This window comes from Caloenas nicobarica, chromosome 1, assembly GCF_036013445.1.
Source record: "Caloenas nicobarica isolate bCalNic1 chromosome 1, bCalNic1.hap1, whole genome shotgun sequence".
Classification (NCBI taxonomy): Eukaryota; Metazoa; Chordata; class Aves; order Columbiformes; family Columbidae; genus Caloenas; species Caloenas nicobarica.
In genome coordinates, this window is record NC_088245.1 from 158,327,466 (window position 1) to 158,354,485 (window position 27,020).

Consider the following 27,020-nt stretch of genomic DNA (forward strand, 5'->3'; position numbering starts at 1 on the left):
AGAAAGTCACGATTCTTCGCCTGTTCTTTTAAATGGTGTCCCTAGTTCATTTCCCAGTCTCGCTGCCATCATCCTGCCATGACAGCATCTACTACTCCAGATTGTCTTCCCAGCTTATGTGAAAAGTTCATTTGCATACCCATTTTCACATAAGCCCTAATTCAAAATAACATAAAGATCTACCGCAAGGCTGGTAGTGCAAAGTGTATACCTGATAAACATAAAAATACACACAGCATCTAAAAACATGTTTGTTTGTGAAAACCTTGTTTCCTATTTAACTTGTGAGTTCCCCAAATTTGCATCTACTGACGTCATCAACTTGTTTTACTAAGAGAGATTCTAAATTGTACAGAGACAGCATGAAGACACACATTCTTTCGTTCAGTAACTTAAAAGCTTCTTCTTGTTTCACCACTCATACAAAGATGCTCTCAGGTAACAGTATTCCAACAATGCCTGTTGTCAGAAATCCAAAAAGTCTGCAGAACTGTGAAAGGTGCAATCACCTCCAGAGGACCCAGAGGTCCTTCCTCCCCTCCATTCTCCAGGACACATCCTTTCTTCTGCCTGCATCAGGCAGAGGACTATGACCAAACTTCGGCTTAAAAAAAAAAAAAAAAAAAAAACTAACATATCAGGACTCTTGACAGGACTTTAAGCAAAATTCATTGCTGATCCAACTCCCCTGGAAATACTGCTCCTTACAACACACAAAAAAAAAATCCAGTTAAATAGCCGGATTTCTCCAGTTATCTGTATGGACTTGAGTATAATACTTGCCCCTTCAATGCCATGGATTGGACTTGGTTCAGGTCTGAAGTCCAACAGCCAACAACCATCTGGCTAAATCATTGTCTGGGCAATCATTCACATGTATTGCTTAAACAGCTACTCTTTTGCATTGGCCACCTTTAGCTTTCCTTCTGTGGCTTCTCCCTTCACATCAGCCTCAAAGGTCTTCTGCTTGAACTCCCCCAAAAGACAGTCTCAAGCTATTTCCCAGATGGAACGAGATAGGGGCAACTCTACAAAAAGCCTCTTGCCACCACCATCTTGTTGCATCTCACCTTTTCGTGCCTTGCAGGCGTTCAGAGGGTGAAGCAAAAAGTATTTGCCCTGTGCTGCCTGGCACTACACCTCACAATCCTCCTTGGAAAAATGCTGACAAACGGCCTGAGGATCACCACAGAAACATTTTACCTAATACCGTGTTTTCTTGTAAATCTGCTTGTGCAGGGAGACATGCTAAGCACTACCAAACCTTCATCTCCTGAATAACCAGCACATATTTTCTCTAAGCAAAATACTTTTGCCACTGTTTTAAAGCCAATGCTACAAGCTTTTTTTCCTAGGAACTGGAAGTGCTGCTTGGACCAGCAATTCCAATTTACACAAGTAGCACTTAATTTCCTTCTCACCTCCTCAATCAGAAACATCAAATTCGCAGGGAGGTGAGGCTGTAACACCAGCTATTGGTGACAATGCCACCGGTTGTGACACTTACAATACACCTGCTTTTCTTATCGCAGAGGACAAACCTCCAGGATCATTTAAGGCTCATACTGCAACATGGGAGAAAGCAAGATGATGATGATGATGATACAATGAACCTTCCTGACAGTCTGTAAATTCCCTCCCTGTGGCTGGTCTACCGGTTGTCCTTCCCTTGGTCAGGAAGGGAAGCAATGGCTTTCTAGCACAGCAGCAAGTATCTCCCCAGGCAGCGTTTGCTACTGCCCCTCTTTCCACCACTCCCATTAACTGCATTTACAAATTAATGATTTGCTTTTATAGTACATTACTTGTATTCTCCCTCCTGGCCTCTGCTCTTAAACAAGCTTACTACAAACAGATACTACCGAATTTTACTCCACATTTTTACATATTCATTCACATCGACATGGACTGAATAGCATTTGCCATCTATTAATCCATCCAACTAATTTATTTAAATCCATCTAGAATCTGTCAGATTGCTTGGTTTTTCATTATTTGCTACTAAATCTAGTTGGATAGTGTCTCAAAAATTTGAAAGTTTATCCATTAGCCTTGTCAAACTAATTAAAGTACGTAACGAAACCATGAAGGAATAAATAATAATCTTGTTCATAAATAATAAATTCTACTGCTTCAGTATTACTTTTCTAATTTCATACATTTAATTTAAGGCTAATTTTTGTTCATTTTTATTCAGTGTTATATTCACTTCCAATTTTCATATTCAGCAGTTCATTGTATTCATAACTGATTTCCAACGTGAAACCTTTCTAGATACACACAGACTATCAAGTGTGAATGGTCGGTGCCAATTTCAATCAGTGTTTTCCTATCTGCTCATAGAACCAGTAACTTTCTCAGAGTCCATAGACAGCACATCAGTAAGATGCAATCATCTCCTCATGTTATAACAATAATTGTGGTTAAATGCTATTTTTTTAGGGATTCTTTTATTACTTAACCAAAGTAATAGCCATGTACTGGCCACATTCCATGACAGCCTTGACCGGTATGGTCTTTATTATATGTATGTCTCTGAAAAGAGAGGTCTGGGTGCTAAAAGCTGGACATGGCCTCCTTCCTACCCCAAATCAATATTACAAATTTTGTGATGAAAAGAAAATTCTGGTGCTTTTCCCACTTCTTTTCTTGAGCTCTCCTGGCCTCTTGGACCTATTTCACCTAATCATCAAACACCAGAGCCAATAGCAGGAGATAGACCACGTAAGCATCACTGGTGTCATTTAGGCATATCACTGTTTTAGTGTTAAATGCCCTGCTTATCATCCTAAAGTTGACTCACAAAACTTAGGTATCCCATGACAGCAAACAAAGCAAAAAGAACCCTGTCTGTCTCCAGGCCAATGCTGTAAAGCTGCTTTCCCCTTGTAAAAGGAGTACGTTTATTTGACTCATAGATTTATAGTGGAGACTGTTAAGCCTGAACTGCAGAGGCCAGGTGTAGTTGTCCATGCACTGAGCCCAAGGACTTATTCTTGACTCAAGAGTCAGTTCATCTGAGCCATAATAACATTATTATTATAAAGCATATAAATTATTATATTAAATTATTATATTAATAATATAATAAATAATAATATAAATTATTGTTAAATAATAATATAAAGCTGTTGGCTTGGACTCCTGGTTCTGGATTGTCAAAGTTCTGCCACTGTGCCCCAAAATATACCTTTGCTAAAGACATTGAAAAATTTTTAAAAAAAGAACGTAATTTTCACAGGTGGCTTATTTAGGTTGCTACACCTCCTTGCAATATAGTTCTTTGAGCCTAAGTGCAGATAGAAGAATGCCTCATCTAATACAGAGGTAAGGAAGCAGGAACTCTAATTTCAGGTATTTCAGCCACAAGACTGAAAACACAAGGAGAGCAACTGCAGATAATAAATTTAGGTAAGGGTAGAAAGAGCAGTGCAGCCAAGATCTGGAATTGTGAACTCTTGTCCCAGGTAGCTCCATACTCGTTTCCAGATGCTGTCTTAAACGCCAGCTCAGTCCTGGGGTCTATGACTGGAGCCAATTAAAACTAGAAAAGCGGTGTTCCTCTGAAAAAGAAAACTCTCTCAGTTCCTCAAAGGGCAAAAAATTTTTGAACTGTGTGACACTGTTTTTGTTCAAAAACATGTACTTATTTTCCAGTATTCAACTGCAGTCATCTCTTATCTATACTGGAAAGATTTTCATAAAAAAGGTATGACTATACTTTAACATAAACAAGTCATATCCTGACCATTTAAACAAATTTGAGTTTCTCCAGTAAATCAGCCTTCATCCTCCACCACATGCCTCATTCTTGGTCCTTCTACTCAGCCTTTCATTTACTGCACATGCTTTTTGAATTATGAATCCCTATATTTGTATTTATTTCTTTCTTGATTGTGTATTAATACTAATGTTAACTAATACCCTTATCGACTGTCCTGCCAGTCTCTGCGTCTTGTAAATTGTAATCAATGTCCAATGCCTTTTTAAATCAGCAGATCACTAGGAGAAAATAAATTGAACAGTGACTGTTACTAGATGTTCAGTTAGTGGCAGCGATTCATAAGAATTTTTTAAACCCATCAAAAAAATGTAAATCCATTAAAAAATTCAGTGCCTGGTTCTGAGACTGCTTAATGTGGACACGAATGATGGTATGATTTTCTTTTCAATTGGAAGAGTTTCAATAACAAAACAAATACCACACAAAAAGCTAGTTGTCCCAGCTAAATAACCACTTTTAAAAACCAAACTTGTAATCTCTTCAAAGAATAAACTCTAGTTAATTTGAAGAAAAGAAATTTTAAAAGAGTGATTTCCTTAAAACAGGTCGAGTGTTAAAAGTTATATTCTTACTCTTTGTTAACCCAATCCCATATTAGTCCTCCTATTATTTCACCCCAAGCTTAGAATACCTTATAGATCACATGGATCATTTGACTTGGAGTTTTTTAATAGTACGATTATACAGCACTCTTTAGGTCTCATAAAATAATGTATTAGGTGAGCATTACCTCATTTTTCTGCTGTGCAAGGTTTTCATGCTTAAATTTTAAATGTTTTAATATTAATTTTAAAATGTTTTTAGTAAAGAATGTTTAATTTTGTCCTTGATAATAAAGGGTTGAGATGGTATTTTGTAATTCTCACATGATATTAGTACGTCATTCTTTCCAAACACAGGAAATTAATACCCATTGAACAAATTCACCTTTTCTGCCAAAGTACTCAGCAGTGCTAAGAACTGCCACTGTGTTCTTAATAAGAGAAATTTTTAACTACCACAGTCCAATAACTGGGCACAATACTTGAAAGATGTCTTATTTTCAGATGGTTTCCCAAGGTGGTAGTCACACTGGTGATGTTTTGTTTAATTATATGTTAGACTGTGTTAGTGGGGCAGACACACTATATGTAATTAATATATATAAAATGGTATAGGAAGGAGTAGGTGTTACTTGTCTTTCCTTTGGACACTTCTTAGCATCCAAGAGTTTTAAAAAAACCAACCAAACAAAAAAAAAAGCCAAAGCAACAAAAAAACAAAACAAATAAACAAAAAAAACCCCTTACAAATTAAACTGCCTAAATTTGTAGTCTTGTATACTATTAACCTGCTTCATTTTTTACTTCAGGTATTTTGATGTAGTGTTAATGGACAATTTAATACCTAAAGCTATTTAAGCTTGCAGGTAATAATTCTTTCAGCATTTATGCTTCATCTTTTCCTCTCCTGACTAAATTCTGTAAGAAGTAGTATCTTTTAATTAAGGGGAAAGAAGTGGATGAGGGAAAAAGGAAATAGACAGCAGCGAAGAGTCTGAAAATTTCTTTCATTCCTAAGGTACTGTTTCAACCTTGAACTCATTTAGGTCAAGAGAGGTTCTCCTTCCCCTCTACCCCGCCCCGGTGAGACCTCATTTGGAATATTGTGTCCAGTTCTGGGCCCCTCAGTTCAAGAAGGACAGGGAACTGCTGGAGAGAGTCCAGCGCAGGGCCACAAAGATGATGAAGGGAGTGGAGCATCTCCCTCATGAGGAAAGGCTGAGGGAGCTGGGTCTCTTTAGCTTGGAGAAGAGGAGACTGAGGGGTGACCTCATCAATGTTTATAAATATGTAAAGGGTGGGTGTCACGAGGATGGAGCCAGGCTCTTCTCGGTGACAATCAACAGTAAGACAAGGGGTAATGGGTTCAAGCTGGAACACAAGAGGTTCCACTTAAATTTGAGAAGAAACTTCTTCTCAGTGAGGGTGACGGAACACTGGAACAGGCTGCCCAGGGGGGTTGTGGACTCTCCTTCTCTGGAGACATTCAAAACCCGCCTGGACACCTTCCTGTGTAACCTCATCTGGGTGTTCCTGCCCTGGCAGGGAGATTGGACTAGATGATCTTTTGAGGTCCCTTCCAATCCCTAACATTCTGTGATTCTGTGATTCATTTTTCTTCTACTTGCCAACCATTTGATATTTGATATTTTAATATTATTAACATTGTACACTACATCCATTTTAATTAGATTGTTGATCAGTTTTCCTTTTTCCATTCCTTTCTATTGGTATCTAATAGTGACTGAAAAGTAATGCGTAGAGAATATTATTTTAGAGCAACTTTTCTACACAGCACTACATTTCACTTAAGATTACAGAAACAGCCAAGGAGATGATAAATGGATGAAAGCTTTAACCAGTATAAGAAATCTGGTCCTAATCAGCATTAAAAGTCAATCTTAAGTCAATAAACTAAAAAGAATTAATAATGTAACTTAAAAAAAAAAAAAAAAACAAACCAAAACCCCACAAACATAAAACAACAGCAAGAAAATTTAAAAAAAATTAAAAATACTTTGCAAAATAAAAGTCTAAATTGGATACATTTTTAGTGGTCTTTATTTGAGCAATCCTGTAAAAAGAGGAATACTATGTAACTCCTTGCATTATCCTAGCCATAATAATGCAAAGTATGTTCACAGTAAAATGGGCAGCTTCCAAACAAGTAAGGCAACAAACCTCATTAGGATGGAAAACATCTTTTTCTAAGAAAACAGGGCGAGTGATAACTGGCAAGAGTCAGAATTTTAATTTAAGCGTGCTTCGTGAGAATAGTCTCACAGCAGTGAGGACAATAAAATGCTCTTTAAGTGTCAGTGCTTATTAAAACAAAGCATCATCCAAGGAAAATATGTTACTTAAAGGAAAGTAAACCCCCACTTTCTCCTAACAGTTTTAAATGCTATTGTAGTCCTTTAAAAAGTTCTTAATGTTTATTCATACTTTTCAGTCTGACACATTTTCCAAAAGTGCAATAAGCAACTCACACCTGCATATAGTTTCATTGCCCTTCATTTAAGAGCCTGCAGTGATAATTTTGTAAAGCATATTGTTGACTTTCTCAAAGTACTGTTTCTTCTAAAGTTAATAACAGTAAGTATTTTTTGTTTCTTTTTGTTTGTTTGTTATTAAAAGCAACAGCAGATTTCTGGGTGTTGGAGCACTACAGATGGTTTTCTGAAAGAACATTACCGTAAGGATAAGAGATTGTCCTAAAAATAATTACTGAGCTTGGCAAGGGTTTTACTATACTTTTTTCCTATCACGTTTGACTACTCTATTTTTAAATCAAAACCCTGTACACAGAAATCCCCAGGAGCATCCTGTCAGTTCCAGTAGCAAATTACAACATACATCCATACATGCTAAAGCAAGGTTAGCACTATATCCCAGAAATATTAGAGAAAGAATAAAAAGGTAAAGACAAGTGGGGGAAAAAAAAAAGGTATCGAGCCATTAACTCCCCCATGGAAATATATGGCTGAGAACTAAAAAAAAGGAACCCAAAATCTTACACTGAGATATTGTTCCTCTTTGAACTTGATCATTGCTGCATGTATAGAAAGCGTAACTAAACTCCTTACTTCTTAGCAGGACAAAAAGCATGGGGACTCCAAAGACTTGCTGGCTATTAAAATGTTTACCAGGGTAGTGTATTAGGCCAAAAATCTTGATGTGTTGTGCTCTTCTCTTCTTGTGGAAAGCCTAGACACTGTCTCTCCAGCTCTTGGTACAGATATGGAAAAACACCTATGTTTCTCCTGGCAGCAGAGACTCCTTGCTGCAGGTTGCTTACGCCCAGAAACCATCATTGTCCTCCTAAGCCCTCCAGTAGGTGCCACACGCTTTCAGACATCCAGCAGACCTGTGGGTCTCCTCAGCTCTGGAGAGCAGCTCTGCAGAGAGGGATCTGGGGGTTCTGGTTGATGGCAAGTTGAACATGAGCCAGCAGTGTCCCTGGCAGCCAGGAGGGCCAAGCGTGTCCTGGGTGCATCCAGCCCAGCATGGCCAGCCGGGCAGGGAGGGGATTGTCCCGCTCTGCTCTGCACTGGTGCGGCCTCACCTGGAGCACTGTGTGCAGGGCTGGGCACCACAGGATAAAAAAGATATTAAGCTATTGGAGAGCATCCAGAAGAGGGCTACGAAGTTGGCGAAGGGTTTGGAGGGGAAGCCGTATGAGGAGCGGCTAAAGTCACCAGGTTTGTTCAGTCTGGAGGAGACTGAGGGGAGACCTCATGGGGCTACAGCTGCCTCACAAGGGGAGAAGGAGGAGCAGACGCTGATCTCTTCTCTCTGGCAAACAATGACAGAACCCGAGGGAATGGCACGAAGATGTGCCGGGGAGGTTTAGGTTGGACATGAGGAAAAGGTTCTTCCCCCAGAGGGTGGTGGACACTGGAACAGGCTCCCCAGGGAGCTGTCACGGCCCCAAGCCTGACAGTGTTCAAGCAGAGACTGGACAACACCCTCAGACACATGGTGTGACCTGCGGGGTTGTCCTGTGCAGGGACAGGAGCTGGACTCGATGATCCTTGTGGGTCCCTTCCAACTCAGGACATTCTGTGATTCTATGATTTGTCACCTGCCATTTGGGGATGGGGAGTTAAACTGTCTGGTCACACAAACAAGTTTGACGTACACCCAGGAAACCTCTAGAGAGCAGAGACAGTTGCTCCATGCCCCAAGGTGGGCTGCATTCACATGTTCGCCACCTTCGCTTCAGAGTGTGTGATGCAGCCAGGCAACCAGCCATCTTTTTGGGTCACCTTCATGAACTTCCTTGAAGGGGAAGTTTATTCATGGTCTTAACATCTGGACCACTTGGGGCTGCCAGCTAGGTCTCCCTTTCTCACACCTAGGGCACAAGGTCAAAGGGTTAAATGACCAAAACTATAGAAACACAGAATATAAAATTTTAAATGGTTTTTTTTTGTTTTATTTTAAGATAAAAGTCAAACTGATACTCATAATAAAGAGACAATATCAGAAGAGGTGAGAGTATCCCACTGAAGGGTAACTACCTTGACTTATTTTTTTAGTACTTGGGAGAGGCAAGTTTGTTCCTCCTACTGTTATTGCCTCCATCTCTTGGCATTTGGTTTTTGCACAAAATCAGTTTTTAGTTGCTGTCAAACCGGAACCTAACAGAGCAATAAGTTTGCAGTGCTATCCAGAACTTCGTAATAAAGCAAATCTTGAGCACCTTTTCATATTTACTAAGCAATGAAATATCACGCCAGAATTAAAGGGTGTTTCTGAAAATAGTTTGAATGTGAATCAGAGGATATTTCAGCAGATCCAATGGAGTAATTACAGGGTAGGACGAACAAATAGACTGTAATAGATAAGTGAGACAGGCAATCATAGACAAACTGTTTACTTCCCTGCTGATGGATGAATAGTGCAAAGGGTCACCTAGGTGGGCTTTTTTATTTAACTTTTTGATGGTAGATTTATTCTTGATGACAGGCTTAACAGACAACCCCAGAATTACTATTTGGTAGCAATATACTAGGTATTTTTAATACCAAAAAGCTCTGTGGAAGTCTTCAACCACCATCTAAAATGGTTTTTTACGGAAAGATGGTAAACATTATGTCCCATTTATAGGAGGGAGGATGAGACACAGGGAGTTTAAGCTAACCTGTCCTGTAGTCAAATCGAGCCAGGACAACAAGACCTTCTAATCCAACCTTTGGCTGAAGCTCCAGAAATTGAGAAACATGGAGTCAATAAGCCTTCAGTGATCTGTGACAACACAACTTGATATGGCTATGATGAACCATGTCACTGCTTTTGATTATTAATGGCCTCTTACTAGGCACAAAGTCTGAGACACAGATAGTTGCTTTGTGACTGCACCTTATATTAATGGAGAGATGCTTGGACCCACTAAATAAAACCTTTTTTTTTTTAATTTGAATGATGAAATTTTCACGTTCATTCCTTCAGGGTGTCTTTGACTGATGAACTTAAAAGGCCCTGCAACCTCGAAAATGCTTAATTGCAGGACTAAGCAAGTCTATCCCTCTGCTTTCTGACATGTATCATGTGCCACCTTCTGTTTCTCTTCCAACGGGTAATGCCCAACCGTTCATCATATACTCCATGGAGAAACCCAGGAATAGTAAACCCAGCTTGTTAGCATATAATAAATAGAAAAAGACAAGTCTCCTAGTGGCTTGAGAGGTCAGAGAAACATGAGAAACAGCAAGTAACCTGGGACAGATGGACTGATTTTGTGCTAATGAGGTAGGCAGCATTAGCCTAATTAACAGCTCTTCCTTAAAAGAACATCCATGACCAGTTTTTTTCTTTTTTTTCTTTGTGTTTATCTCAAGGCTTGCTTTTTTTTCTGATTCTAACTACAGAACTTAAAAAAACCCAAAACAACTCTCAGAAAAAAAGTATTCTAGTTTTAACAAAGACTATCGCAAGATAAATCAGTTTAGTTTCATAGTCCATCTGTCCTCGCATCAAAAATTATTTTTAATTGGTTTTCATTCCTGTTAAAGGAGGCAAATGAATTAAGCATTATTTCAGTAGTTCATCTGTAGCTCTTTTGGTTTATTTTATCTAGTCACATACCCGTGTTTTGACTTCATATCTATGACAACTCTGAGCAACTCTGAAGCCAGCCCTCCTTCAGCAGGAGCTGAACCTCCACAAGTCGCTTCCAACCTAAATCATTCTCTCATGCCATTTCAATAGGCTGGCTATGAACCAGCCCCTTCTTTCTGTTTTCACTATTTAACCAATGCTGCTGAAAAAGACAGCAGGAAGTAAGACCTCTGAGACTGGACAGACCTTATTTTGTGATAGTAAAATATACTATTGTGTGTTTATAATAAGAAGTACATAGCAAAAGATAAATGCTTCAGAGTGGTTTTTAACTCATGTATTCATTTTTCTCCTGTCCATGAGAACTAGCACTTTTCACAAAAGCAAAAATAATAACTGATTGATTCTGACATGTGATGGATTCCTGGTGGGGAGTACAGCTGATGTGTACAGCTGAATTTCAGAAAGGAGCACTAAAATTCCTCTTTTGATCATGAAGGTAAGTCTGCCTGTAGTGTTGAATGTGCAGCATAATAAAAATTGTGACACAAAGTTATTGTCAATAGCAGTGGTAAGAAAAGCCTGAAAATGCTCTCTCAGCACAGTTGATATTAATATTCCTGAAATTTAATTTTCCTAGCCCTGTCATTTCCGCTGCTTGAAAAACAAATGCCTGTGTACCCTCTGCTACTTGTGCATAAATCCCTTTTTCATGTTCTAATTTCACTACGACCACTACAAACACTGCAGGCAAAGTAGTTGAAGTTTTGCAGGCTGGCAAAGTAAGGAAGCAATACAACTGTTGTTTTTAATACTTATTAACAGCTGTATCTATGCCTGTTTACTTCTTCCTCATTTCATCCTCTATGAAGAAATCCTCTCTTTGATCCTCTGATTAAATCCTTGTGCTCATCCTCTAGCGTGAACAGTTACCTCTGGGCATCCTCTATACTGTTTGTTTCAATACCAATGTTCCTGTCAATTCCCTGCTCATTTACCAACTGTGCAATTGTTTATGAGATTCTGAGGACCACTTCTCCTTACTCAGGAATGAAAAAAATATATCTTGAAAGTTTACAACAATATTAATTTAAAATATTTACAGAGAGAAGCCCACAAGTCTATTCAGCAGACTGCACAGCTCCATATCCCTTTTCATTCCCCAGGATTTGTAAATCAGATGGTGTTCCTAGGCTCTTTGCAAAAAAGTAAAAGTATCAAATTTCTCAGCCGTATTAAAACACATGTGGAAATATATTTGAGAGAAAACAGAAAGTGAGAGCTGGACCGATATAAATGGTATGTAATACACTATCTTCAGAGAGCCTTCTGTAGCACATCCTACCATTAGGTGTTTGGAAAGTAGCATAAAAGATTAACTGAAATCTGAATACATCACTAGGACAACACCTTGCAAAGAAAAAAAAAAGCAGTTTGAAGATGCATTTATAGACTAATTAACTCCTGACAGAACTAATCTTCTTATATTACCTCTGGAACTGTTTGAAAGCCAGGTATAACTAAGTGCACCCTTGTCCAACGTACATGCTATACCAACAGAAAAACTGCATGCAAGAGCAGCTGAACAGATAGTCCTTAAAAGTATTATGGATGCTTATATCCAATTTACAATCCAAGGAAACTTCATTTTTAAGGTCTATATCTCAAAAGGACAGAAAATTAAATACGACTTTGCATCGATTCGTCTCTATAGAAACCAGAAACATGATTCTTAGTGTTTAGATGGTGATGCTCTGCTCACCAAGTCACTCCACTGTGTTTGGACTGCATCTGTTTTAGTTTTCAAACTTACAAGTTTTAAAAGCTATGATGCAAGCAGTATTTTTTAACTGTTTATTTTACATGTTCCAGTATTTTGGGTGGGGAAAGAAATAATATTTTTATTTAAATTGCATTTCTAGTACATTTATTATCACAAAGACTGTGGAAGTGCTTTTACAATTAAAACACTACCTTGGAAGAAGCCATTACTGGGGGAAAGCAATGAAGACATTGAACTATGTTCATTTCCCTGCTTATTTCATTTTAATGCCAAAACATATCTTGTAATGCCAATACAATATGTTTCAGCACAGCAGGCAAACAAATTGTCTTTTTGGCTCTCTCACACATTTTATCCAGAAATAAGTCTTGCGTACCTAAGTCTCTAAAATAGGATTTCCCCAACTAGCTGCTTGCCTGGAAAGCTGTTAGTATTTCCCTACTGAGTTTTGGCATCTGCCAGTCTAGTCTTCCCTTTCTATACCACATGTACAATGTCTTCAGGCATTTGTCACCTTCATTTGCAAGATGAATGAAACGACTGGGCGAGGAATTTTGTGAATCTTACCATCACAAAATTAATTCACTGTTTAAAAACTGTGGCTGCTACAACAGACCTACGTTTTCCTTTTCCGAGGAACACTTTGTACTGCATGTAGTTTCATACATTCCAGCTGCCACTTGTATACGAAGTCTTTACATTTGTTTCCAACCTTCAACCTTTTCTTCTTCTTATATTCACATTAAATTTCCTATGTGCATTTTGATTCTTTTTCAGCCAAGGAATAAGCCATGGCAGAGTAGAACTCTTGGCTTCTGATGCTTGCCAGAAGGTGTTAGGAGGTATGCAGCCAACATAATGCTCAGTCTGATCCACTTTTGAAAAAGGATTTAAAAATTCAAACTGACAGTTCAGAATACAAACAACAGCTTGAGGTTTTGACACTACTATGACCAAAAAAAAAAGTGTGCTTAAGGAAAGCAAGTACTTATTATAAAGGTGGTGCCAAGTTAGATGACCAAATGAAATGTTAGCTTTTAGGTAGCAGAGATTCTAATATAGTGACATTAAAGTAGGGACAGAATTAGCAAAACTATCCATCAGCAATAACATATGACTCATTGAAAGACATTTAAAAACACTTATGTGACTCACATGGGGAGGAAAGATAGTGCAAAAGGGTAAGAACAGTGTACAGTGGGAATGGCCATCATGCCAAGACACTGTGGGACTCTTTAATACCAGCTTCCATCACTACACTTGCGAGGTGACAATTCTGTCGAACAGTAAAGATGGTGTAACATCACCCTCTAAAAGTACTGTGTTTTCCTCTGAAGCTAAACTAACAAAAAATTTTAAGCACCACAAAATTATTTGGTTTTACAGAATATACAGTCCCAAAATGGAGATGTTACCCCACAGCAGCCTCTGACATCATTGCCTCTCGGCAACAAGACAACTGAATGACACAGTATCAGCAAGACCAAAACACAGCTCCATGAAAGGCTCACCTGAAGGGATATGGGGGACACTGGGCTAAAGGACAAGTTAAACAGCAATGTTTTCATATTTCTTGGATGCAGAAGAAAAGGAGAAGACTGCAGAAGCTTTCTTGGGGTGTGGAACTCCCCGTTTTCCTTTCTGCAGAAGTGCACAAGTGTGATGAATAACATGTGCTGAGGCAATGCAGGAAGACTAACAGAGAGAAAGAAGGAAGACACATTCATACAGACCTGTGCTGTTTGCTGTGTATATAGCATTACCCTATGTATAGCTGCATGTTTTTAAGGTGAAGAACGGAACAGCAGGGGCAATTCCCTGATTCCCATTGATATGAAAGAAATGAAGATATGAAGAAATCAGATTGATAGAAGTGTCGCACCTCAAAATGGCGACACCTTTTGACATGTCATCAATCTAGGTAATGTTTTCAGCTATCAACACAGGGATCAGTTCATTGCCTTCCAAGAATAATTAACTTTCTGGAGGTATAATATTGCACTGAGACAACATAAGGAATGCATATTATCATGGCAACACTTTAAAAAACAGTCTATTTCTATAAGTTTATTAGCAATGTAACACTACTTGCTACGTTTTTTTTCATTACCTGACAAAACATTTTTTCATATTTAGTCCCAGTGAAGAATGCAGAGCAGATGTGGTTCCTGTTTAAGTAGGAATTATATTATTTGCTGTTTAGTGGAGCAAACAAGGATAAGGAGCTTCTAGAATATAATTTTAGTCATGGTTTATATTATCCTACATCAAACTGTGAGGCAACCATTCACTTTCCCTTGCTGTTTTGTACATTTTGCCGGTTATCCATAAAGTTACTGGTTGACCAAGAATCCATTTGTTTAAACAAAGTAAACAAAAAGTAGAAATATTTCTGTTTAATGCTTCCACTGCTAACTTTCCATCAAAATGCAAGGGCTGGATAAAAAATGTTTTCCACGACTCTGAGCTTCTTACAGAAGTCAATCCACTACTTAGCTCTAGAAAGCATGAATTTATGCCTCTGTTTTGAAAGGATGCTTAAGCTTTAAACAACCAGGCTTGTTCCCAGGATCATTCCTACTTACAGACGTGGTCATTTAGAAATGTGGTTATTTTGAAATTTGAAGCAGACACTTATATTTTATAAAGTATTATAAATACTGCAAAATATGAGAGTTCTGAGTCTTAACAGATTAAAATCAATGTTATGGATCCCTTTCAATAAGTTATTATATTTAGAAATATAGTAGTGTGACAAAAACTGATTATACTATCACAGATCCTTCTCACTAAGGCAGAACACCAGGCCAAGAATTGGTTTCACAGGGGCATCGAAGAGAATCGGCCTCAAAGAAACCTCTGGAAGAGATCATCTGGTCCACTTCTGTGCCTGGAGGCACAAACAAGTTTGTGTTGATCCTTCCTGACAGACATTTGTGCAACCTGTTCTTGAATGACCCTGTGACAAAGATTCTACAGTCTCCTTAAGACAAGCTTTTTTACTATGGTCAAAAACATTCCATTTCTTGGGAAAAATGAAAGCAATGACCAGACAATTCAGAGTAATAAAAATAAACTGTAAAATTTCAGTGTTCTGCGCCACCAGCTGCAGGAAGGACAAAGGAGTAAAGCAGGGAGAAATGATGACACAGTGGTGTACACCTAGTTTATGCCTGCTTTTAAGATTCCATGGTTTAGATCCATACCCTACCAGGAGCTTCTACAGTCAAGTAACACCTATGTGAATGAAGTATGAGATAAGAAAGAGTATCTAATTTAATACAACTATGGTTAACTTCTACAAGGTCAGTGAATACCCAAGGCAGTTCGGCTGCTCTTGAAGGCATGCCTCCTCCAAAAAAATATAGTCCTGGGACACAGGTGTGAGAGCAGAGGTCATTGGTTTGAGAATGAGCTGCCAGAAAGTGTAAAAACAGCCAAGGTGGATCTGACTTCCACCCAGGCCCTCATGGAAACTGTTCTTTGATGGGCCAGAGGAATGGACCAGGAAACCTGTGAAAAGCAGTGCCAAGGAATAAGGCCAGAGAGAGATCACCCATAAAGGAGAAAAGACTCTGAAACAAGGACTGGAATTAGGAAAAACAATTTGGCAATTGGAGATAAACAAAATGTTCAGAGTGGGGCTCTGATGGAGGAAAAGCCAAGACAACACCTGAGACCCTGAAAGACAGAGGACTAGAAGCCCATATGAAAGTCCAAAGGAACTATGAGCTTGTTTTGAAAGACCTTGATAAATAATGTCCCAGGCTGAGTAGATTATTTTGACAACCTCTAACTATGAGTTCCTTTGATAGGCAGCCGTGAAATAAAGTCTGTCATCACTGTATTATTTAGATATGGCCTCCAAGATACTATCCAGCAACAATCTCATTCAAAAAACTCATGTGATATATCTCTTTGAAACCAACTACAGAGAAACGATGCTATATTTTCTGGTTAATATCTGTAAATAAAATATAACCTGCATGTAAGTGTAGCAGACATACATGTAAGCAATTAACAGTTGCATTTAAAATGGAACTTTCTTATTTACAAAGCAAAATCCTACAGAACTCACAGCTAAAAGTATTAAGATGGTGAGGGGAGAGGGGATTGATGCTTACTCTGCCCAACCAATTACAAAATCTCAATCTTATTGTGACTTTCCAAATAAGCAGACCATTTAATACAACTTCGGATAGTTCTGTCAGTGTAACTGATTTGTTAATTAATACAGCAGAGTCTAACTCTTTGAAAGATTGGTTTTCATTTGTCAGAATGTTTTCACACAAAACTTTCATTTCTTCTAAGTCCAACTCTGCCAGTCTGGAGAAGAACTGTTTTGGTAAATGTCCTGTCAAACTACCACTGAGTAACATGTAACTGTTTAAAGTAGTACAATACACGGAAGAAAAACAAAACAGAAAATAATGTAAAAATGTTGTAAAAGCTTGAAAGCATTCTAAACTTCAGAGATTTCATTATTGTTACTATCGTTTTACCATTACCATTTGCAGGTAAATGACAGGGTCTGTACAATGCTGTTGTAACTTTTGTCTACTATTAACTGGAGATTCCAGTCAAACAAGGGAAGGAAATTCTGTGAGACCAATTCTCTGTTGGCATAATTGTATTGATTTCACTGGGTTTATGTCAACAGAAAACATAGGCTTCTGTTTAGATTAAAAAAAAAAGAAGCCACAACATTTGCTTTTATTAAAACATTTTTTTAACCTGAAGGATAGAGAGGAATGACAAGATCCACTCCTAAATCTAACAAAGTACCTGACTGGGGTTTGGCAATTTTGCCAATCCCATCTCCAATCAATTTTTTGTTGAATTTGTGTGTCACATACACAAAGCTAGTAGGAAGTTAGGCATTATAAATCTTGAAAAGAGCTTGCACAATTATTTTTTATTGTGATACAGAAATTCATGGCACACTTCAGCCTCTCTGTTTAGAAGAGGCCACATACAACAGAAAACAGTTTAAAACTAATGCCAATGATATGCTCTAACAGTTCTCCTCAATGCTTCAACTAATTAAGCAGCCTTGGGTGAAAAAAATTTAAAAATAAAAAAAAGGTCACTAGGAAATGCATCAGTCCCTCTCACTGTAAGACAATGCCTTAAAGCCCTGGGAATGAGAAAGGGATATGTTTGGGAAAGAGATGAAAAGTTCACTGTGTCTGGGGTTGGTGAAGGAACAGGTTTGTTCTGCGTAGTTCTCAGATGTTTTTTCAGTAACAGAAGCAGGACAAGAGCTATCCAGGGCATGCCAGCCTCAGGTTAAGCTGCAGTGGCTGAATCAGCTAGGACTAAGAAGCTAAGCAAGAGCTGGGTCAGCTAAAACTGGTCTCTCTTTTTTTTTTCTTTTTTTTCTATAAAGGATAATTGTGAAAAATGACGCTTGGGCTTTCAGGCTTAAATAATAATTTTCCACAAGTAGACTGTAGGCAAACCTACATGAACAGAGAGTGGTTGTATTCAACTGTAGTTGCTCCTACATTCTCAACTCCCATCTAGAGAAACTGCCCTTTCTGGAGATGATGGGCAATTTTCTTTCAGTGATAGCTGGCACCTGGATCTCTTCCTAAGCACAAACTGGGAGTTGTGCTTCATGACACTTCCTGTGTTTGTGATGACAATTATCGCTGGCTTGAAACAGAACTGAGAATGAAATGAAATTCTTTCAAAAGACGGTCACTAGAAGTACCAGTCCTACAACACTACTTCAATTGTTTCAAGACCATTTTCTGGTTTTAAATACGTTTCTTACTGGTTGTCTGCTCACCCTAGAATTTGCTTGACTACAAAAGCAACAGTCAAAAAACTACGTAAATTTATAATACTGACTTCTATGGTTCTGTGAGGGAAGGTCTCAGCCTTATCAGTGCAAGTCGGACTACAGTTGTACAATTAATTCATTGCCACTGTTCTTTCCAGTTTAAAAACTGCTTGAGAAAGAACCAAGTCATTGCAGATTGTTAGAGTATCAGTGCTGTATGTTCTGAGAGCATACAGAAGTGGTTTTTTAACATGTAAAGCATACAGTGATTAAAAGACACAGCTCTGCAAAAGCATTCAGGAGAACCACACTGCAACATGTTCTTATATGGCTTTTTGTCATGCCATCACCACTGTTCAGCATGATTTGGATCTTCTGCAAGTATGCTCATAAGATGAAATTGGTCATCCTCCATTGCACTTCTGCCCTGTTTCTGAAGTGAGAGGTGAGAACTTCTCCTTCAAAGCATGACTTTACCAACCACCATTTTGAGAACTGTTCTCTGGAGCACAGTTTACCAGCCATGTCGCTTCACTTGCAGCTGTCAACATTTCTTTATAAGCTTTTCATGATAAGTTTAAAAGGATGTGAACTTAAAACCTTCTTTCTCTTTAAAAGCCTGCCGTTCTGGAATAGCTTTGAAAATGGTTACTTTTAGCTTGATTAATCAAAATTATTTCAGAATATTCAGAATGAGCAACTGTTTGTCTGACCGATTCTCTGTGGGATTGACCTGCTACAAATTCAGCTCCTTATTTACATGTGGAACACTTTTAAACTGGAAACACACTGGGTGTTTTCACAAATCAAAGCTACTCTCACTTGGATGATGATACACAAGAATCAACAATTCAGTAGTATATAATGCGCAGATAGTTCTCTGGAAAAGAAATAAATCACTATTTTTTGTATTAAATAGTATTTTAGCACCTAAACATGGAAAGAAAAAAAAAAAAAAGAGGGTTTTGACACAGCCTTGACTGATAATTGTCATACTATTACATTTTGTTCTTACACCTGATGGGCGCTCAGTGGTTTGAGAGTTCTTGAGTGGTATTTGGATACTTGGGCTCTCTTCTGAGTCTCACCATAAGTCTAAGATAATCAGGAGGCATATTTTTGATCTCTGGCTCTATAAAAGTGTATACCTTCTCGTAACTTGTTGCAAGAACTGCAATGAAAAATTTCTATCAGAACTGGATGCTGTGATCATTACAGTTTGATGCCATATACCAGACATGTTGACACATGTGGGGTTTGTATTCTTTTCTGGAGTGGGGGAATCTATCCTACTTGTATCGGCATGACACTACCAGCTGATTTTACCACAAGCTTGTGGTCCCTAAGAATCCAGTAGACTCTGTTCAGAGGGAAAAAGAGGTTACAGTTATGTGACTCAAAGATTCCCCAAAGTTAACATGATAATCACCATGTGGCTGTATGAGAATGAAAGGGAAAGTGGTTACATTTCATCTTCTGAACTATGTCCTTGGAAAATAGGTTATTCACAACAGAATTGTGTTTCAGACATCCAGATTTGTTACTAGTTTAAAAGTCACAGGAATTGCTTCCAGGATGAGTCAAAAAATGTATAGATGTACAACTGAAAAGACAAAGAAAATCCCTCATTTTTTTTTTCAGAGGACATACACACTAGTACATACAGACATAGAAATTGATTGGATTGTGTAAGTTTTACTCCTCATCACAGACAAATGCCATTCATTATTCATCTCTAAAAGAAACGCCTGTATCTTCATCTGACGTAAAGCTATTCAAACCATATACCAGCTCTGCTTTGTATCCAAGAATTTCTGAATGGGAAAGGACAGATAAGAAATGAGTCTGGGTGTTTCAGAAAATGGAGAGGAAGAGGATTTTCTTAATAAATGGGGCTTCTGGCTTCTGAGACTTAATCAGCTTGAACCACTTAGTTTAGCAAGTATCCAGTTACTTTCTGCAAAACATAGTTTAAAACACTTGGAATGAGGAAACACGGCATGAAAAAATCTGTGCTACATGACAACAAACTGCTTTGCCATATGTGTTCCCCATATTTCAGACAAACAAATGGACTAAGGTAAATTATTAACATTTGTATCTTGCTTTAAATACATTATCAAGTTTGTAAAATAAACCGTTTCAAATGTCAGGAAGCAACCATTTTCCTCCTGTCACTGAAGCATAAGTCCACTGGAGTAAACCATAATGAACACAAAATGAAAAGATGCATCATGGTGCCCAGCTGTTTTTGCATTCAGTAGCCTCTAACAGGTTGCCCAGAGAGGTGGTAGATGCCCCATCCCTGGAGACATTCCAGGTCAGGCTGGACGGGGCTCTGAGCAACCTGATCTAGTTGAAGATGTCCCTGCTCAGTGCAGGGGAGTTGGACTAGATGACCTTTGAAGGTCCCTTCCAACCCAAACTATTCTATGATTCTATGATTATATGATTATATCACTGCTGCTACTCAGGTGGACAGGCAGAAGGGTGAAGCAGGTCTTAAAAGCTTCAGGAATGTAATTGCTCTTTTACTACTTGAGTTGGTGTTCCAGCCCACTCCCTACGTGCCAACTCACAACCCCCTACCGCCAAATAAAGACTCACTATCACTAGGAAAGGAAGCTTTTAAATAGCCTTTTAAAATGTTGTTTAAAAGAAGAACATTTTTTCATTATGTACTCAGGCTTGGAACAGAGGAAACATACCTCACTGGGTTTGGATATGTGTCTTTTCCATCTACGGTTACAGCTATGAGCAGAACTTGCAAGTGGTTTGGGCCAAAACAATCATCTCTTTCTAGGGAAAAGTAAAAAAACCTCCAAGAACTCCAAGAAAAAAACTCAAACAAAAGGAAAAAAAAAAAAGAAAACAAAACCAAACCCAAAACACACACACACAAACAAACAAAAAACAACCACGAACAGACAAACACAAACCCACACAGAATTCCAGCTCCTTCACCTTTGCCTTATTCTTCACAGTCCTTCCAGCTCTGAAGGAAACTGGACTCCAGCAATACGACTGCAATGCACCACGAAGTAGCGTGGCCTCCCTCCACTGCATACTCCAGTTAAAACATTGATAAGTTCCAGTACCACATACATACTTTAGGGCCTTTCTTTGTATGGAAGACAAGCACTGGTCCTTTTTAGGCACGAACTGCCCTTTTTCCTAGGATAGTACTAGCAGTGTGTTCCTTCCTCCTAAAAAATCTCATGGAAACTTTTGAAATCAGTGACATATTCCTTGTCCAGGCAAACTACCTGCGAACACCTACACTGAAAGGTCTACGGTGCAGCGGCAGAAGTGATGGATGGTTTGAAGCCCCTTACAGGACCAGCTATCAAAAAAAAAAAAACTTCAAATAAGCATAGGAAATCTTAACAAGCCAGTCAGTTTGTCTGACAAAGGCTGTCATAAGAACACTTGCTGACACCCATCCACTGATGAAGCAGGTAGTATCATTAATACACTCTTCTGTAACATTAAGTACATCATCTCTTTTCTATCATCTGTAACTTTTCCATATTAATGATAATGAAACATAAGCATTCATCAAAAGGCTCAGTCTGTGAAAGCAGTTTTATCATGGAGAGAGCATGTTTTCAAATAAATAAAAAAAAGACTTCAGCTCCTCATCAGCCTGTGAATGGCATAAAACAAACTCACTTCAGAACACTCACATTGTCAAAACTTGCACAGTGGTTTTCTTTTTCTCTGCCAACAGATAAGATTGTCACTGCAGTCTAAAGAAGGGCAGAAGGTTGCTCCCCCCCGGCTTTGCTGGTGGTAATGGCTGGAGGGGCTGCATTCCAGCTCTTCCAGGTGACGCAAAAAGCCTCTCCTTCCACATACCCAGCATATTCACATTTAGTTTTCAAACTAACATGAATTCACCACAAGTAATATCTGCACGTGAGTGCTATAGTTTGAAAGGGACAAAGGAATAAAGGTGCTCAAAATGAGGGCTAGGCATTTAGCAACAAAGCATTTAATAAGATACTTTTAATGCCTCCCCTCTAGTAATTTCCCTTACAGTGCCTCTCTCTGAGCTGCCTCCTCATGCCTCAGTCTCCACTCCTATAGAATCATAGAATTGTTGAATCATTTTGGTTGGAAAGGACCTTTAAGATCACCGAGTCCAACTGTTAACCCAACACTGCCAGGTCCACCTCTAAACTGTGTCTGTAAGAACCTCATCATCTTTTAAACACCTCCAGGGATGTACACGCTGAATTTGGAACTAGAGCAATTGTGGATTTATCAAAGGCTGCTTGAGTTTACCTAGATCAGACACCAACACCATAAAGCTGAGTATAACACTGGCTTTAGCTTGAGCTTTGTAAGTCTGCTGAGACCCCATGCACTTAGCAAAGCAATGAGTACACCATGAGGTCTATGCTATCACAATTTCACTTCTCCTAGAATCTGGGGGACCTGTTTTGAGATGAATATGTATGCTATTATCACACCTACAAACTTCTGCTCCAGGACGAAATGTCACTTGAAGCCAAGTTCTGAAATCCAGACTAAAGCAAACAAGGTCAGAGAACTGCAGCCTCCATTTTCATCAATAGCCTCCTGCCCTATTTTTAATTTGTTCTTTTTTTTTTAGGAGGCTCTGTCTTCAATGAGCACATGTGCCACAGCTGAATCTTCACAAATGTGGCCTCTAAGAGAGAAGAGGCTTACACCTGTTCTCAAAATCCAGGGCTTTGAACTTCACTCGGGGTCAAACGGCAATCAATGCAGATCACAGACTGGCTTTTCTTCACACTTTTAGCAAGAAATGGTGCTCAATGAAAAATCAGTGTGTCAGACCTCCCTTCAGTACAAATACAAAGGTACAGTTGTTAGAGCATTTCCAGCTCAACTAAGATAGCTCTGCCTAAAAATACTATTCAGCTTTTTTGCAAAGAGCAGTCCTCAGCTCAAAATGCTCTCAAAATTCCATTCTCAATTTCCTAAGTCTCTCCAACTGATATATAGAGCTCACACAAACTCACACGGGTGCATAACTACGTATTGCATCAATACTTTAATAAAGATTTATCTTGTATTTCTACATCCACTCCTTGTCAATTTAATTTTTCAGTTGTGCTCTCTACATAATATAAAGCCTTACAGAGGGGAAAATAATGGCACTGATATCGTTCTGTCCTTCACATAACTATGATAACACTTATGGCTGTGAAAACCTACAGCTAACACTGCCATTACATTGCTGAATTAGTCTTAAAATAGGTACAGCACTTACAGTAACTACAGCTTTAGAGAAAGAAACAGAAAAATCTTTCGCTGGCCTGAACAGTGGCAACGAAAATTCCCCAGCAACTGCCTATGGCAGCTGTGAACCACGCAGTGCAGATATTATTCAGTACGTGTAAAAGGTATTTCATTTTGGAAGAAAAAAATTTTATACAATCTTAATAACTATGGAAAAACGAAACAAATGAATATAGTTCTGAGCAAAAAGAAACCTTCATATGTGGCTTGCTATGCTGTCACTGGATTGTTTCTGCCCCTTGATCTCACCAACTACGAGTAGTGCAATCAAACTGACTCATGTCCCAGCTGGTCATTTCCATGGTCCATTATCTAGGAACACCTAAAGTGTTCCCACTCCAGTTGGCCACGGAAGTCTACACTTAGTTTACTTTGTCTATGTTCATTAATCAGAGGCACAGTAAAAATTATTAACTAAAAAAAAACCTCACTAAAATGGGTTTTCCTCTATACTGCAAAACCACAGGAAAAAAAAAATCAAGCAGCGATGTGATAGGAATTAGTGCCGCATTCCACTTTCCTTTGCACACAATAAAGACTCCACAAATGCTAAGAAAGCCTGAGGCAAAAAGAAACTCTCTGAGGTCAAAACTACCATTTGCAAATAAACAGTAACCAGTGTATTTTCCGCCCTGAATGAAGCATAAATCCTTTGGGGTTTTGTTTCAGTGTTTTTACATTTTTCCTCCTCTTAGTGCAACTCCTTGAAGACCAGCAGCAAATGACAAAATAAAGATGTCACCAACGTTGCAAAGAGAATTGCAGTATTGGGACTCTCTTCTTCTTTCCTCTATACCCCGTGACACGGCAGGCAGATAAAAAAGCCACTGAGGAGGGCAAGGGACTCAGTGATGTGGACTACAGCACTTTATTTCTCTCTTCTTTCTGTCTGACTCCGTCAGAGATCACTTATTTCTTCATCAATCTCAGTGGAATAAAAGGCAAAAAAATATTCAGAATTCCTTCCAAAGCACCTGGAAACATCATGAAACTGAAATACAGCAGGGGTGTCTCAAGGGAGAGTAAAAAGGACAGAGACATTTGTATCTGCTCTTCTTCACTAATAGCTTAATCTCTTTTCCATTGCTTATACCAGGTGATAAGATAAAGCAAATAATAAATAGACGGACAACTTTTCTATCTTCAGGCCTTGCCTCTTCAGAATATGGGTGTCTAACGACTGCTTCAGAAGGTGGAGCTGACCCAGAAAGCGCCTTAAAGATAATGAGCTGCATATTGAGCACCTCGGTATTTTGTTTAGCTTGGGACAGGAGAGGGAAGTGGAGGGTTGTCCGAACTGACTGGCAGGGAAACACAGTTATCTTTGGCATGAGTGACTCAAACAACTCTGCCTGTCCAACTCTGAATATGAACATCACCGGTCATCAGACATCAATCACTTGGAAAAAAGCATCATTCTGGCAGCTTGAAAAGTAGTTTGTTTGAAAGAGCATTAGTCTCAAACACCATGGCTCTCTAGAGGAATATTCGATCAGTGTCTGGAAGTTCTGTATGTGGTACCGCTCAGCAGCGATTGCTGTTGTACTCATCAGGATAGACCAGCAAGGAAATAGGACAGTAAACATCAAATCAAAAATAAGAAAAAAAAAAAAAAGAAACGCAAAGAGAACTGCAGTAAGAAACTTTCACTATTCATCCAGAGGAAATACAATTTCATCAACAAGTAAAAAAATTTCCTCAAAAATGCAAAGAAAGCAAAGCATGTCATACATGGGAAAACAGCTCGGTGGTGTAATGCTAAGAAACATCAGAAGTAGTGTTTTACTGGAGGATTGTTGTGTGGGGAGCGTGTTATTCATACAACATAAGGACCAGTCTTCTGCCAGTTATACCAGCTCTTCCCATCTTTCCTATTCTCCCATCCTCTCTTGTACGCACAACTTAAAGTGACTAAAACTGTGATGGGGGAAATGAAGAGGGCAGCAAGCACAGGCTGAAAGTAGGAGTTTCACTGCTGGATCCAGATCCCGCTTCCCAGCCCCAAAGGAGTTACCTGGGGCTGCTCTCCTCCAGTGCTGGGCAGCCCTGGACTCCAACAAAGTCAGCTGGACTTTCAGCACCATTGTCAAAAAAACAACCCAAACAAGTAAAACCCCTAGGCCTTTCACAGCTGTTTCCCTCCCCATGACTTTGTACTGAATTTTTTACTACCTTTTTTCCAGAAGGGTGAACTTAAACATCTCAATGGCAACACAGCTTCAATACTCCCTCTAGAAAAAGTGACGACTACAAAAAATTGTTTTTTAAAAAATAATTAATTACTTAACATTCACATCTTGGAACTGCTCCATGAAGTCCTACACAAAAGCTAAATATTGTTAGAAATCTCTTGGTTTTGTTTATCCTGTCAGCACTCCTTTCCACCAAAGCATGAACAGAGCTTGCAGCCACTGTTTGTGACATTAACTGAAACATAATAGTTGAGTTTGTTGCAGAATATTAAAATTGGAGGATCTTTCAGTTTCACCTTATACAATTACCCCAGCAATAATAGCAACTGTACTGAAATCCCACCACCAATCAAAAATGTCACATTTGGGACAGCAAAGCACAGCAGACCCCCAATATTCCTTACATAACTGGACTTGACATTGCTGACTACAGAGTCTATAAATTAGTTTCTTCACAAAACTCTAAAGCCATAGGTGTCAAATGCAAATATTTTTCTCATAATCCCATCCTTGATCTTTTCATGTTATTATTGGACTTCTTATTCTTAGCTACATTGTTGCTAAAATAAGTTGCTCTTTTTTTCCTACAAAATTTGCCAAACCCACTGTTGGAATGCACTTGTATTATCCTCTTACTAGCAGAATTCCTGTAACATTCCCATTGACCTAATTGCAGTTTTTGGCCTGAAAAGCTGACACGTTTGTGTGAAACTGGAAAAGCTGTTGAAGCAGGGATACTAGAAATGAAATACTCTTGTGGCCCCTTTCATCAAGCTCCAGGCTGAATCCCTTTAGGAATGTGATGGTATTTCTTCTGCCTGCTTTTTTCAAAAATCCTATTCTAAGCTGCTTAAAAAAAAAAAAAAAAAAAAAAAAGGCCAAAATCTGACCAAAATAGCGCAGAAACTTAAGTAAAGACAGCTGGAAAGATGAAAGGGTGATAATGTTAAGATGCAAACCAAGCAACATGTTCCAACAACTGGCAGGGACTAAGTTCTGTCTCAGAAATGTATGTTATTTCATCTGTCATTAAAGAATACAGTGCCAGTGGGGAAATCTCTGAAACCACAATACAATTACATTGTTTTAAGTCTCTATTTGGAAAGCATTATCATTACTTAGAGAAAAACAGAGTTTTCGTATTTATACACTCTCAGTGTGGTACCTGTTACAGCAAACATTCCTCTTCCTAGCAAAAGAGGAAAAAAAAAATACAGGACAAAACTGATTATTCAGAGATAGTTTAAAGCCTTGGTAGATACAATATGCCATCATTAGGCACACAGTTCAAATGCAGCAGTATTATACGAAAAACGCAAGCAATATTGTGTCCTGTATTAGATTTACAACACCGTTTGCAGAGCCTCCAACCCAAAGCAGCTCCTGCTTTTGCCCCTGCTGCAGAAGCAGCTCACTCTGGGAAAAGTCTCATTTTATGGCAGAGGCAGTGAGTTTGGCTTGGATGCTTTAGTTTGGTGAAATCCTTGGATGTGCCCAAGGATTTTAGACTCATGGTTCAGGGACATATAACATAACCGTGTCTCTACTATATCAGTGTGCTGTGTTCCCAACATGTTTC

General features: G+C 38.8%; 1 protein-coding gene across 1 annotated transcript in view; it reads right to left on the bottom strand.

Moving 5' to 3' along the window:
* Nucleotides 1–27,020, bottom strand: part of ITGBL1 (integrin subunit beta like 1) — a 144,448-nt gene that overhangs the window by 115,701 nt on the left and 1,727 nt on the right. The gene's annotated exons all lie outside the window — the stretch shown is intronic.